This window comes from Macaca nemestrina, chromosome 16 (genome assembly GCF_043159975.1).
Source record: "Macaca nemestrina isolate mMacNem1 chromosome 16, mMacNem.hap1, whole genome shotgun sequence".
Taxonomy (NCBI): domain Eukaryota; kingdom Metazoa; phylum Chordata; class Mammalia; order Primates; family Cercopithecidae; genus Macaca; species Macaca nemestrina.
The window spans coordinates 41,722,240-41,737,595 of NC_092140.1; the positions used below are offsets into that span (position 1 = coordinate 41,722,240).

Here is a 15,356-nt window from a genome sequence, read left to right on the forward strand (position 1 = left end):
TCCTGGGTCTTTTTGCAGCTAGACTTTGGAAAATCAGCAAATGAAGATGCAGTTGTCAGAATCACAACTGTCACAGTTAACCTCAGCCAGAAATTCTAGGGACCGTTTCTGAAGCTAATCATTTAGCTTGCCTAAAAACTAAAAGGACTTTGGTAGAAAATTAAATCCTAAGACAAAATATACAAGGTAGATGTTTATGTCTTAGAGAAAATATGTCTAAAGATACAATTTGAGTCTCTTTTGCTTTATTTTGTTTTGGTTATATTTTGTTTTTGTGCATTTCAACTACAGGTAAAAGATGTATGGTAATAAATCCCCAAGTGGGAGGACCCTGCGAGAGATCATTTTCCCAGTTCTCTCACGAGGAAGGTAAGATATTACTTATCTGTTATAGAAAATAGACAACAGAGCTCTAAGAGTGGGTGAAGAAATTGCCCTTGGTCACATATGATAGTTAAGTCAGAGACTAGAACCCAGATCTCATGTTTCTCATTTTTAGAATTTTCCGCTATGTATGTTTCTGATTTCTTAAAGTGTGAGCCATTAAACAAATCTAGCACTATGTATTTAAAATACACTTTGAAAATCTCTAAGGTTATCTAAAGTTACCAGTAACAGAAGATGGAGTCTAAGTTATATTCTTTTGCATGTGATTTTAAGGTTTTGAAAAACATGAGGTCAAAAAGTTCCTATCCATTAGTTCTGAAAATGCCCTCATTTGACGATGATTGACACTTTTTGACAATGATTGATGGACTCTAATAAGCAGTGATAAAAAATGACAGCCTTAAGTGTTTTGAAGAAGTTACATTTCAAAGGAATTAAGTTGCTAATGGACTAACAGTGGCCAATGAAGAAAAAGTCCACCACTACTTTCTACATTACTGGACTATCGTTCGTCATAGAATACTGCTCATTCTCACAACTTCTTTCCAAGATTTCAGTGAAACAGAATTCTCTTTCAGGCAAGATTTTATTTTATTATGAATCCTAAGTGAACCCACTAAGTCAGCCACTATGCCCTAGGATGTTGATAGTTCGCTGCAGAGAGCACTAGTTCACTAGGGCACTTCCTTCATTAGCATCAGCTCTTTTGATAGACACAGAGCACATTTTCTCAAACTCACACAAAATGACAGGACAGTTAGACCAAAGTATCATTTTCACTTTGGCCTCAGATCCATGTTATTATTGTAATTCTGACTAGTTTTCTGATGAATTATAAAATTCTTTGGTCTTTTTATATCAAGTTAGTCGTAACCATTGTTACTTCTTAAAAAAATTGAGGCTTAAATTATGTGCTTCCTTCATCTGGGATCTTATCCAGGGGAAAAAAAAAATGATAATTTGTGAAGAGTCAGTCCAACTATTTTGTCAATAAATCTCCCAGTAAAATACAATTTTGCTTCCCAAGCCAACATTTTTTTCCAAATTTCTTCATTTCTCTTAATGGTATTAATATCTTTAAAATAAATAAGTATTGACCTATACTCATCTTTTCTTACTTTTTCTAAACAACTCCATTTTATTTCTATATGTTGCTAATTATTTTTATAATATGTTTTGCATTCTTCACTTTTTAAATTTTTATCACTGTTGTTCATAACATTAAGCCTAGATAATACAATGGCTTCAATGAGATTCAAAAACAAATTTTCATAAGTTTAGGCTGAGGAAACCATGCTTAACAGTAGTAGCATATGTGAAAATCATAGGAATCGTGGTGGACAATTCACTCAGCACTAACCTACAAACAATCATCTTGGGTTGCAGTATCAGAAAGACATGTGTTGAAACTTAAAATGTGGGACAAGATGATGTAATGGGCTTTGGAATTTAATCATCTGGATTTCAAACTTGATTGTCTGACCTTAACTCACTGCCAGGTTTCTAATCTAGAAAATTGTAGATAATGATAACTCTCACTTATTGTGTGTTTACCATGTGCCAGGCAATACATGGCAGGAAGTATGCCTTATTTCATTTAACTTTCATAGTAATCCTGCTAAATAAATAACGTTATTATTCCCATTTTGCAGAGGAAAGCAATGAGTCTCAGGAAGGTACATTAACTTTTTATATTAGCTGTGTGACAGAACATGGGCTCCAACCCATGATCTCAGACATAAGAACTTGTGCTTTCAACACTGAGCCTTGAGTGAGGTGATGCACGTACATGACTCACGTTGGGCCAGGAACATAGTGGGTGTTCAGTAACTGTTGGTTTCATTCCCTTATAATTTCATTCTAGAGTGTGCTTGTTAGAACATGCTTTAGTGTCTAACATCTCAGTGTCTGATTCAAATCTGCTATGCTTTTCTCTTATTCCTTATACCCTCTTCCCTTTATGCTCCTTCTGAACAATTTCTATCTCCAATCTGACCTTTACCTTCTTCTCTATGTAGTTTAGATTCCATGGCCCATTGTTTTGGTGACTTAGTTGCTATTATTCTATTTGATTTTTAAAATTATTCTCTTGTTTATTTTACCTTATCCTGGAACAATTCAGATATTAGAGCTCAAACCCTTCTCATCTTAAAACAATGTCATTCTTGAATACACACCCTCCTCTAGCAACCACTTATTGCTTTCTTTTTAGGTAAAAGTCTTAAAACTTCTCGAAAGAAGACTTCAACAGTTACTGTTGCTACTTCCTTACATCCTATTTATTCTTCCCCCAACTCCGTTCTGGCTTCTGATTCATTTCTAGCCACTATATTAAGAATGTACTATAAACTAAAGTGAATTGAAACATTTGAAAAATGAGTAGGATGATGAAATGCATGACAAGTAGCAACAAAAAAGTGTTGGGCACATTCAGTCTGAAGAAAAAAGAACTCTGAATGCACATGATACCCATCTTCAAAGTCTGTGTTTTATGTTACCCCAACAGATGACACTTGATGGGTGAATGAAATGCATAAAGAGAGGCGTCTTAAATCAATGGAAACTTCTTTCTAGCAATCAGAATTGCCTAAGGGTAAATGGATTGATTGCCTTAGGAAAAAAATATCAGATTTTTGGCTAGAACACAAAAAGCATACTATACTTGGCCTTGGTTACATTTTGAGTCTTTAACTAGAAACATCTTGTTAGGAGACTTGTGGCTAAGCACCACATGAGGTCAATAATATCACCATTCTTCACACCCTTTGTCAAGTTGCACCACAGCCCCAAATGGGAGGCCCTTTAGTCACTTGTTTTAAGTATGCTCTATTATCCTCTCATCTCCACAATTTTGGTGTTTCTATCACTCTCCTAATTGTCCTCCCACTACTACTCTTTGGCCAACACTTTCCCCTGTGTTCTCCAGGAATCATGACCCATATTAACAAATTACCCTATAGCATCCTCCTCTTCACTTAGTGTCCTATTTGCCTTCTGATCTTTTTAAAAATCTGATATTATCTTGAAGCAAGTTTGTCACCTGTTTCACTCACCGATGTCAGTGGCCCATTCTCCCAAACCCTTGTACCACAGGGCCAAGACTCAGGTTCACCTTCTTAATCTCCAGGGCCATTTCCAAACACATACTCTTTACCTTTCCAGAAAGCACTTCTTTGAGAGTGCTGTCATCCAGCTATACAGCTGTCTATCCATCCTTGTCGCTGCCTTTTGGGAATCTCCTCCACATTTTCATACACTATTCAGCTATAAAAACTATTTCACAGTTTGCCAGAGTGATTTCAATAAATACTTTGGAGAGTAGTCCAACTGGTAGCCCTTCAGTTCCTTGTTCTTCTTAGTCTCAGCTTCTTTCACCTCTGCTGCATTTCAGAAGCGTATTTCCAAGATTACACTCTAGGTATTTCTCACACCTATCATTGAGCTGACATGTACCAAAAATATGTTTGGTTAATACACCACTCTTCTTTAGTTCCTTACTCAGATTCACTATAGAAATTTAAACATAAACATCTCAGTGTCTGATTCAAATCTGCTATGCTTTTCTCTTATTCCTTATACCCTCTTCCCTTTATGCTCCTTCTGAACAATTTCTATCTCCAATCTGGCCTTTACCTTCTTCTCTATGTAGTTAGACTCCATGGCCCATCTTTTCAGTGACTTAGTTGCTATTACTCTATTTGATTTTTAAAACTATTATCTTGTTTATTTTACCTTATCCTGGAACAATTCAGGCTTTAGAGCTCAAACGTTTCTCATCTTAAAACAGTGTCATTCTTGAATACACACCCTCCTCTAGCTACCATTTATTGCTTCCTTTTTAGGTAAAAGTCTTAAAACTTCTTGAAAGAAGACTTCACAGTTATTGTTTCTATTTCCTTACATCCTATTTATTCTTCCCCCAACTCCATTCTGACTTCTGATTCCAACACTTCACTGAATCTACCTTCACTAATAACTTCATTGCCCTCAATATTACCAGACCCAATGACACTTTCGTTATTCTTATCTTGCTTCATCTCTAAGGCAGTTGTAACTGTTGAATATTCATCCTCTCCTGAAACCCTAGTTTTTCCTGGTTTCTGTGAACCCTCTCTCCTGACCCTTCTCTCCTAGAATTCCTCCTTTCTCTCTGATTTTTCTGTAGTATCTTCTTCCTGTGTGCTTGTTTCTCCACAATATTGTACTTTACATTATCAATTAAATTATCTTCCTATATATGCCCTCTTTTTACACACACACACACACACATACACACTCCCTAAAGGATATTTTCTAAACTCAAAGCTTCAACTATCACACATACACTGATGACTCTCGATTTTTAGGTCAGAAATATTCTGAACACTTTTGTTTTATATCAAACTGACTTGTAGATAACTCTACACATCAAAATCTCATGCAACTATCTAAACTTCATCTCTCATAGTCCATTATGTGTTGCAATGAAGGAATATCTGAGGTTGGGTAATTTATAAAGAAAATAGGTTTATTTAGCTGATGGTTCTGCAGGCTGTACAAGAAGCATGGCAGTGGCATCTGCTAGGCTTTTGGTGAGGGCTTTCATGCAGTGTCAAAACATGCCAAAGAAGGGCAAAGGGGAAATAAGCAAATGTGAAGGAAGGGAAACTTGAGGGATATCCTGGCTTTTTTAATGACATAAAATCCATTCCTACAACAACTAATCTAGTCTCAAGCAAGCAAGAAGAGCTCCAAGCCTTACATGACGAATTCACCCCCATAGCCCAAACACTTCCCACAGTCCCCACCTCCCAACACCACCACACTGGGGGTCAAATTTAAACACGAGCCTTGGTGTGGACAAACAAACAATATTCGAACTATCCTTTAGCCATCATCATTCATCCATCTTCCTTCCAGTGAAACCTTCTTCTCTTCCTTTACTGCCCATCTCAGGGTATGGCACCATGTTGTCCTTGCCAGAAATGTTGAGAGCCATTTTGTATTTCCTTCTTTTTCCCTCCCCCCAACATCTACTCAGTCACCAAAGTGTTCTTTCAAAACATTTAAAAACATGTTATGTACTACTAAAGAGGAAAGATTCATAGGGAGGAAATTATACAAGAATGTAGATGCAATATTATGAAAATGCGTAATGTATTATCTTAGCACAGTCTGACTGAGTAAACCTGCCTAATGCCTCCAAGCACATCTTCTCTTCTTTCCTTTTTCACAGTCCTGTCTGTTTTTCTTCTACTTTGTTGCAGTAGCCTCTTGTTCTATACAATCTGGACCCTTTAATCTACCCTCCTCAGAGTTGTCAGAGTGACCTTTCTAAAATGCCATTTTGATCATGTCACTAGCTGACTTTCAAACCTTAAATGGGTCTCAAGGCTGTCATGCTATAGTTCACAGTTCATAGCTTAACATCCACAGCCCTTCACACTGAGACTCCAGGCTTTTTTCAAGCTTATCTCAGACCCCATTTCACTTGTTTTTATTACTTCCTTATAGGATACCTGTTTTAGTGAGTTCTTACACTGCTATGAAGAGATACCTGAGACTGGGTAATTTATAAAGGAAAGAGGTTTAGTTGACTCACAGTTCCCCAGGGCTGGGGAGGCCTCAGGAAACTTACAATCATGGCAGAAGGCAAAGGAGAAGCCTGTACCTTCTTCATAGGGCAGCAGAACAGAGTGAGTACAAGCAGGGGAAATGCCAGATGCTTGTAAGACCATCAGATCTGGTGAGACTCACTGACTATCGGGAGAACAGCATAGGGGAAACTGTCCCCCTGATCCAATTACCTCCACCCTTGGTCTGGCACTTGACACGTGGGGATTATGAGGATTGCAATTCAAGATGAGATTTTGGGTGAGGGCAAACCATATCACTGCCTTTATCCTGCAATGTTTGAGGTTGTCTCATACTTCTAGACTATCTTTCTTATTATTACCTTCTCATAGAATACACCTTCAGTTATTATGTTCATCTAGCTAATTTCCAGGAAGTCTTTCCTGATAACCAACTGCCTCAAGTCTTACTGAGACATCCTTTCTTTACTCCCATATATCTTTCCATATTACCACTATCATGGCAGTTATTATTCATCAAGCATTTATTGAGCACCATTTAGTATGCTTTAATTTACCTGAACTTTTTCCTACCACACTATGGGCTCTTTGAGAGGACAGAGTATATTCCATTTTAGGTTAAAGTCCCAGAACCTATATACGGCCTGATATACAGATAACATACAGCAAATATGTGTTGAGTGGGTAAGCTCCTATCAAAGAGTTATTGAAAGAAGTATGCCATATACTGGAACTTAGTGGAATGCCTCATAGCCTAGTCACTAGGACCTCTGGTTCTAGAACCAGGCTATTTACATGAATGATAGGTAAGCATTTACTAGCTCTGTATCCTTGTGTGTTTACCTAACCTCTTTAGAGCTCCATTTCTGTAAAATGGAGATAATACTAATCTCTATCTTATAGAATTGTTAGAAGATTACATGAATTGATACATGTAATCACTTTGAACAGGAACTTCTCATAGTAATAATTTAATAAAGATCATCTATCATCATAACCAGAGACCCAACATCCACAGAATTACTGCTTCATTTTTGCACATTCAGTTTTGAGGCAGACATCTTGTTGATCTAGTTCATCTTCAATATTCCTGCAAACTCTGAGGCTGTATGTATTTATGATAATCAAGTCATGCATTTCATTTGTATTTCAGTAATTTGGGTTATTATAAGCACTCCCAGGTTCATTGCAGCACTATTCAAAATAGCCAACTTATAAAATCCACAAAAGTGTCCATCAACAGATGAATGGATAAAGGAAATGTGGCACATATACACAGTAGAGTACTATTCAGCCATAAAAAGGAGGAACTCCTGTCATTTGTAAAATTTGGATGAACCTGGAGGGCATTACTCTGAATGAAATAGCAAGGCATGGAAAGACAAATACTACATGTTCTCATTCATGAATTGAATCTGAAACAATTGAAATTATAAAAGCAGAGAGTAGAATGGTGGTTACAGAGGTTGGGGGATAGAGGGTATGGGGACATGATTGGCAAAGGGAACAACACCTTAGTTAGGAGAATGAGGGTTTTTTTTTTTTGGATCTATCACACAGTATGGTGACTATAGTTAATAATCGTATATTGTATATTTCAAAATAAGAGAGTAAATTTCAAATACCACAGAATATGTTTTTGAGGTAATAAATATGTCAATTGATTTGATTTAATTATTCTATTAGGTTTATGAAAGGAAAATATCTTGAAACCCAAAATCACTAAATGAGAGGGAAAATTCTAGCTGGGAACTGCTCAGGGCAAATCTGCCTCCCATTCTGTTCAAAGTCATCCCTCTGCTCACTGAGATAGATGCATATTCTGATTGCCTCCTTTGGAAAGGCTTACCGGAAACTCAAAAGCAGGCAACCATTTTTCTTTCACCTACCTGTGACCTGGAAACCCCCTTCCTGCTTTGAGTTGTCCCTGCCTTTTTGGAAGGAAACAACATACCTCTTACTTGATTGACATCTCATATCTCCCTAAAATGTATAAAACCAAACTGTGACCGAACCACCTTGGGCACATGTCATCAGGACTTCCTGAGGCTGTGTCATGGGCAAGCATCCTTAACTTGGCAAATAAACTTCCCAAAATGATTGAGACTTTTCTCATCAATTTTCTCAATTGACAGGTTGGTGCAAAAGTTATTGCGGTTTTTGTCAATTTTTTTAAATAGCAAAATCTACAATTGTTCTGGCACCAACCCAAAGGCATGGGGAGAACTCACGTATGATTTAGGTAGGTCTCCATAACCTGGGTCTGACCTTAAGAGCAGGAAGAGTCTTGAGACAGTGTTATAATTTGATGCCTGACGTGCAGTCAAATAAGCATTCCTACATTTTTACTGGTAGAGCTAGAAACCAAGACCAGACTCAGTCCAATCCAACAAACATTTATTGAGATTTTAACACGTAGCTCTCGACTGTAAGATGTAAAGGCAATGTGGTATAGTCCAAGCCCCTGGGGGACTCTAAAGACGGAAAAGGATAGACAATGAAACCATTATGATACTATAGGAGGTGAGTTCTAACATAGATGACAAAGACTAACAGAATTTACTATTGTGGGACAGATGAGTGAATTTAAATCATGCATTCAGGGAAACAAAATAGTATATAATTGGAACAAAGAATGATTCGTAGATGCTTGTGAGGCACGAAAGAATTGGAGCAAGTGGAACAATGAGATAAAAGCACAGAGGCAGACTATATGCAGTTCAATGAGTATGGCGGTATTCAAGAATAAATTTTGAATGGCAAAGAAATAGGACATAAGGCCAGAAGAAGAGAGTCTTACATTTTATATTAATGTATTCTTGTCAGCACACAAGTGAAAAATTGGAATGATAACCAGGAATCAGGGCAAGCCTATCATATTAGATGCTCTTGATCATGGTCAGAAAGATTTGACCACCATTCACAGATCACAGAATCCAGCTTCAAGCTCAGGTTCACCAGACTCAGGACAGTAAACTATTATTTCCAGTCCTTCAACTGGTAGAGATAAATTCTTAATAGTCAGACTATGTTCTCACTGGTTTTGAGACCCAGCAAAGATGAGGCTGCAGGTGACTAGTGTTTAGCTAATGACTCTGGACAGAGCAGTCCTACATGGTGCTACCAAAGTCTTGCTTTGCTAAAACATCTCCAAGTGAATCAAACTCACCAACGTTATTTACATGGCCCCCCAGTTGCCTCACTTAACATGAAAGTTTTTTATAATAAAGATTTCTGACTTCTATTTTGAAGGTTTAAATATTCTACATTTGGAGACTCATGTTTATTATATTAGTATGATGTAGTCTATGATATGTGCTGAGGAACTGATAAATCTAAAGGATATCAATTTTCAGGTTACTTATGGTTAAAGAAATAAACATCGAAACAATTTTTTCCTCTGTCTTCTGAACTAATAGTTATCTGCTAGTAGGCAGTAAGTACATATGAGAACAAATTGGCTAAAAGACTTGGTAACTGAGTCATCTTCATCGTCACTTTGCCACTGGTTCTCATTAAACTTCTCTTCCATTCTCTGTTTCATAGTATTTCTACTCATAGGAAGCTAACCTACTTGTCAGTCCCTACCTTTGACTTGCTTGTTTCCACCTTTGTACCTCCTTACCCCTTCTGGATAGCTTTTCTCCCACCTTTATACTGGATGGGAATCTCTTATCTGCTAATGCTCCAAAAAGTCTCTTTTCCAGATCGCCTGTGGGCTCTGCTTACTAACGATTAAGGGTCTGCATCCATCAACCGTGAGTTTACTCTCAGATTCTTTCCTACCTGCTTTCTGCTTTTCTCTGTATTTCAGGAAATATTTGTCAGATTCCCTTGACCTCTGATTTCGAAGTCAAGCCAATGGGAGACTTTAGTGGAAGATTGGAAGGTGAGCTGAGGGGAGAATGTAGGGTGTCTCTCCCCATCTTTCTCTTTCCTGTGGCATCTCTGGCAGCAGCAGGGAGTCGTATCTCTACTGTGGACTCAGCTTCATGAACCTGACCTCTGTGCTTTCAGTTCTCACTGGAGAGTCCTGGCTTCTGGTCTCCCAGCTTTCTATGGCTGATGTTCTCTGAATTGACTCACTGTTTGTCTTCGAGGCTTTCCCTTTGCCTGGGTTACCAAAACTCTGAATAATATAATATGTTTTTATTATTATTCTTCTTTCTTTCTTTTCCTTCCTTCCTTCCTTCCTTCCTTCCTTCCTTCCTTCCTTCCTTCCTTCCTTCCTTCCTTCCTTCCTTCCTTCCTTCCTTCCTTCCTTTCTTGCTTTCTTCCTTTCTGTTCTTTCTTTCTTTTTTTGAAATGGAGTTTCACTTTTGTTGCCCAGGCTGGAGTGCAATGGCATGACCTTGGCTCACTGCAACCTCCGCCTCCCAGGTTCAAGCGATTCTCCTGCCTCAGCCTCCCAAGTAGCTGGGATTATAGGCACACATCACCACACCCCACTAATTTTTTGTATTTTTAGTAGAGACAGGGTTTCACCATGTTGGCCAGGCAGGCTAGTCTCGAACTCCTGGCCTCAGATGATGCACCTGTCTCGGCCTCCCAAAGTGCTGGCATTATAGGCGTGAGCCACCATACCTGGCCTCAATATATGCTAAAATATTTGTAGTATGTATATTCTATATAGACTGCAAGTTTCTTTATAAATCTTTCCTTTGAATAAGTGGACACATTTTATTATCCCTACTCAGGTTTTTAGTCACTTAAAGAAGGAAATGCTGATTTATAAATTCATTACTTAGGCCCTTTCCTAAACAAAACCTAGCCTAGTGTGCTTTCTGCATTTAGTTGGTTCTAAATTTAAAAATGACAGATGTTTGTGTCCCCTTTATCTGTGATTTAGTTAAGATGTAGTTACTTTCTAAGATTTACTTTCCTTTACCACATTAGTCAACCTCGGTGAACATAACACCAGCAACAATAAACCACCTCAATTGTACCCAGGAAACCTAAAACTTGTAGCCTATTGACTGATAATGAGTACAACTGGAATAGAAATGGGGCAGGAAATGCAATTGATAATATCATAAAGTACATGAATATTCATGTATCAGAACCATCCAGAAGATATTTTTGTTGTTATTCAGTTTATAGAATTTTGTTTTCAGATGTATTAATTCATTTAATAAAGGTTTTAGGGTTTTCAGTGAACACTGGATAAATGCCAAGCACTGTTTCTGTTGGTACTAGGGATATATAGCAAAGTACAAAGAAGGAAAAAAAATCTTTGCCCTTCAATGTGTTCTTTATATATTCCTTGATCTATTAAGAGGTAAAATAAATCAGTAAGAAACAAGGTGAGTTCAATAAGACATAAGCCTAGGATTTAAGCTTGGCAATTTGCTTAAGAACGTTAACAATAACCACGTGGGGAAAAATCATCTTTTAGTAGTGAATGCAAATTTTTTAAAAATAAGTTATGTTTCCACTTTTAAATCAGAAAAATTTAATTATATGTATAATTTAAGGGGCTCCTGAAGCTTGTGACTTGCAAGCAGTTTGTTACTAGAGCCTATACTCTTAATATGCCACCACACTAAAATGGGTTTCTGTGAAAAGAAGCAAGAATGTTCATTGAAACATCATAATAGCAAAAAAAAAAAAAAAAAAAAAGGCAGGAGAGAAATTATAGAAATGTTCAAAAACAGCAGATGGGTTAAGCAAACTATGACAATGCAGCAGAACACTATGCTGCTTTTAAATTATTATTTATTGTACTTATTGACAGGATCTATTGTTATTTTTTAAAAGTGTGCTCAAAAATACTCATTCAGCAGGATTCCATTATGAGGAGAATAAGATTTTAATTGTTCATTTTGTTTGGTTTATCTGTTTTTACTTATATTTTCCACAATGAAAGTAACTTGGTTTAATAATAATAATATATTGTTACATACTTGCAACAGATAGGCCATGTGTGGCTCTTAAAATGGAGTTTCTTTAGCTGAGATTGGGTAATAATACTACCTTATTCAGAAGTCTGTCTTATTATGGCTTTTTGACTGGGTGTGTTACATTTTTAACATGAATCAATTTAACATAATTATCTTATATATATTTTAAAGGGCCTGGAAGACAAGTACCTTTCTAAGCATACCTATATAGTTTGCTTGCAAAAATTCTTAAAATAGCTTTTACCCATTAAAATCTTAAGAGGATTACACAAGCTAAATTAGTGCCTGGACTGCAAAAAGCCATAATGAACTTAATATTATTGCTTTCCCAAATATAGACCAATTCTTAATAGACTATTTTACAATGGGAAGTGCCTTTAGGGGTCAGTATAACAAAATTAAGATCAGTTTGTATAGCCTTACAAAAGGTCTGGTGGCAGCATAAAAATGTCTAGTGTAATTATTTGTGAGTTCGTTAGCTCACACATCATTTTCCTTCCCAGGCTTGGTTCATAATGAAGTGGACTGACATATCTCTGGCCTTTCTTTCAGAAACTGCATTTGTGTTGTGCTGTTTCTCTAATAGAAAAGGCTACTTAAATTTATCTTAGTCAAAGTCAAACTTAAAGTTGTTGGAACTGAGATGTGAGATTGATTGGTCAATTGTCTTCAGGTGTTTAATCTGAAACGAGCTATGGAGGTAACTTTTTTTTTTTTTTTCTTAGATGGTCTCACTCTGTTGTCCAGGCTTGAATGTAGTAGGAGGATCATGGCTCACTGCAGCCTTGACCTCCTGGGCTCAAACGATCCCTCAACCTCAGCCTCCCAAATAGCTGGGACTATAGACATGTGCCACACCACCATGCCTGGCTAATTTTTTTATTTTTTATTTTTTGTAGAGATGGGGTTTCACCATGTTGCCCAGACTAGTCTCAAACTCCTGGACTAAAGTGATCCACCCACCTCAGCCTCCCAAAGTGCTGAGATTACAGGTACCAGCCATGGCAGAAAGCCACAGAGGTAAATTTTAAAAGAGCCATCATGTGCGAAAACCCACTGGGCATGAGATCCCCCGGTGACTTTCTCTCTTTTGTAATCTTCTCTCCACATTCCAGATTTAGACCCCTGCTGCTCAATGGGTAGTCCATTTGCTGGGTCATCTCTTTGCATCTTCAGAAACCTGATTACTGGTGGGTCTAGCATCCTCTATATCTTCTGTCTTAATTCAAGGCTGGATTAAGCAGACGCTATTGGTATCACATAGCTTAGCCTTCTTTAGTCTAGTGCAGTGGTTGGCTGAACAATTTTAGGCATCTGAGAGCGTGTGCATGGCATTGAAAAGGGAGATTTGATAAGCAGGTCCTTTAGCCATATACTTTAGTTAGTTTTTCTACAGTAATTTTCACGGGCCAGAGAAAGTGAACTCCTTCTTCAGTGCTTTAAAACAAAACCCAAAAACTATATTACAACACAGCAGAATGACTTCATATCAATAAACATAATGCTTTCAATTTAATAGAAAAATACTTTTGAACATGCATTTTATATGCTGAGTTATTTCATATTTGTAGGCAAAAAAATTTGAGATTGTGTGAGTGGTTCCATAATTCATTTTCATAGCAGTGCTCACCATAATTTGGAATTGCTTTCCAGCTAAGAGAAAACTTGATCAAAGAAACATGAAAGAATGTTTGTTCCTACAGTGGTGTAAGAAAGACCTATGTCCTTAATACTCTGGGTTTTCTACTCTGGTTTTTGTAGAAACTACGCAAAAGTTGAATTATGTGAAGACCTAAGGATGTGTTGAGGTTGTTGATTAGAATTGAGTTTAGCTTTAAATATTAAACACATTTTCTGCTTACCCTCAAAGTGAAGAACTTCCTGCATCTTGAGATTTGGATGTTAATATGCTTGAGAAGAAGAAACAATTACTTTCAAAAATGACCTTCTTAACAATTTCTGACCAAATGTCTTATCCCTTCTATAGCTTCTATGTTGATTACTTTGTCTTCCAAATCTAAGGGAAAAAATAGATTAACACGAATAAATGAATTTATCTTTATTAGTGTACCATCAGCCTATCAAAGAGAACACTGGTGCCATTATTAATGCGTGTATTTAGAGGGAAGTTTGTTTGTTTTTGTTTTTTTGTTTTTTTGGTTGTTTTTACTTGACAAACTCTACATCAAAATGGTGAAAGTTACACTTAGCTTTTAGTGCTAAAACAAATGTAGTTCGGGAGGGGAAAGCATAGATTTTAAAGTAGTCACCAAAACCCAGGATGTGGAATGTGAAAAATCCCTAAATTTCATATTTGGCTTTTTCTTATGTGTCAATTGATGGGTGAAGGGTACATTGTACATAAATAGTCTGTGCTGAGTGAAGCAGCTAATTAACATACCAATAGTATCCCACTTAATATTAGTCAATGGAATAGCTTCCCAAAGGAAGAATTGTACTGTACTTGAAGTTATTACTTGAGTCATTTAAACTGACATTGGGCAAGGCATCAGAGTACAGGCTACAGGGAATATACTTTCATCAACAGAGTGAAGAGGCAGAGACACCTAAGAAAAATAAAGACAGATTAACTACCTCAAGGTTTTCGTTATTGTTTTTATTTTTCAGATGCTGTGAAAATAAAATTTAATTCATACAAAATTTTATGCTTTTATACTATTATTGTTATATAGTATTACCTAATTTTTATTTAAATGAACTATATGAGGCAGATAACCTATGGGAGAAATTTGTTTAGGTCTGGCAGCTTAATCGGTTTGATAGTTTTGAGATATTAAAAATGAGATGTGTACATAAAATTTGACTGCATATGTAATTATTGTAAATAATGTTTTATCAGATTTGTTGTTATTAATGATTCCCTTAAGATTTAAATGTTCAACCACTGTATTATTCCTCCACCATTATGGTGTGTCCCATATGAATTACTTAATTCTAGGCATATATTTCTATTTCTTAGAAGCTTTATAGAAGTCCCATAGTTAAAAAAAAAATCCATATTGGAATGTTAGTGGTAAACCTCAGTTGCATAAATAATGGTGATCTTGTATAATGAATAATTTAGTCGTACTTTAAAAATAATTCATCAGGAACAACATATGAGTGGGAAACACAATGAACTGCTAGCCTATGAATGCTATCCAGATGTTACCATGTGCAGATTGTTTCATTTTATTACATCACTTTGTTAACTACACCTCCTTGCTCTTCTAGGCTCCATCCAAAACCAATGATTGAAGGAAATCTTAGTATTATCATCACACTCAAGTTTAAATAGCTTACATTTGAATACATGTAATTAAGTCAGTGGTCAATCTCTAGCAACTAAATCTAGAACCTGGGCACAGTGCCAAAGTTGTAGCCAATTCCCAGACTGCAAGTTAGTCTAACATAAAGCAGCGCCACTTTTGAGTTTATCTATCTGCACTCTTTTAGTCTGATGTCTAACTTAGTGGTCCTCAACACAGGGGAGATT

General features: G+C 36.7%; 1 protein-coding gene across 1 annotated transcript in view; it reads left to right on the plus strand.

Annotated features, from left to right (window-relative positions):
* The first annotated feature begins 317 nt into the window (after positions 1–317).
* The window catches only part of LOC105481766 (dachshund family transcription factor 1), a 510,299-nt gene continuing 495,260 nt past the window's right edge, over positions 318–15,356 (plus strand). Inside the window, exon 1 of the mRNA XM_071081253.1 lies at positions 318–369. The gene's annotated coding sequence lies outside the window, so the exon portion shown is untranslated. The remainder of the gene's footprint in view (positions 370–15,356) is intronic.